General features: G+C 33.9%; 1 pseudogene; it reads left to right on the plus strand.

The window, feature by feature from the left end:
• Window positions 1–303: 303 nt before the first annotated feature.
• LOC130037020 (uncharacterized) lies at window positions 304–402 on the plus strand (annotated as a pseudogene).
• Window positions 403–614: the final 212 nt, after the last annotated feature.

The raw sequence follows: 614 nt of genomic DNA on the forward strand, positions 1-614 counted from the left end.
GTGAGAACAGCAAAAGGCTCTAGTTTAATGGTCTTAATGAAGGTTTCAGGGAAGGGCATTAAACAAGACTCATATACTATCTTCCAAAAGAATTATTTTGTAAAACTGATGCCTTGGGTATGGAAAAAGATAATATGGTAAAAACCATATTTTTCTTTCTGGGACATTAAAGTTCTAAATCTATCTATTCAAGCTGCTTTGAAATACATACCTTGCTTATGAATCACTGTCTGCCATAGGAGTGAGTAAGGACAACCCTCAAATTAATAAGTAGAGAAAAATATGGAAAAATTAACTCATACTATATTTGATGACATATATACTAAAATTGAAATGATACATAGATTAGCATTGTCCTTGCACAGAGATGACATGCAAACTTGTAAAGTGTTCCATATTGTTGTTGCAAGAAGAATTAACAGGGCTACTTTAAGCTAAGACAATCCGCACAAGTACAAAAATTCTACATAAAGATAGCACAAATCCCCATCACAACAATCTCTCTCAATGTCAATGGACTAAATGTGCCAATTCAGAGGCACAGAATGGGAAGATGAATTATAAAACTGAACCCAACATTCTGCTGCCTGAAGAAACACTTCTGAACAATCAAA

Source organism: Sorex fumeus, unplaced genomic scaffold (assembly GCF_029834395.1).
Source record: "Sorex fumeus unplaced genomic scaffold, SorFum_2.1 ptg000070l, whole genome shotgun sequence".
Taxonomy (NCBI): Eukaryota; Metazoa; Chordata; class Mammalia; order Eulipotyphla; family Soricidae; genus Sorex; species Sorex fumeus.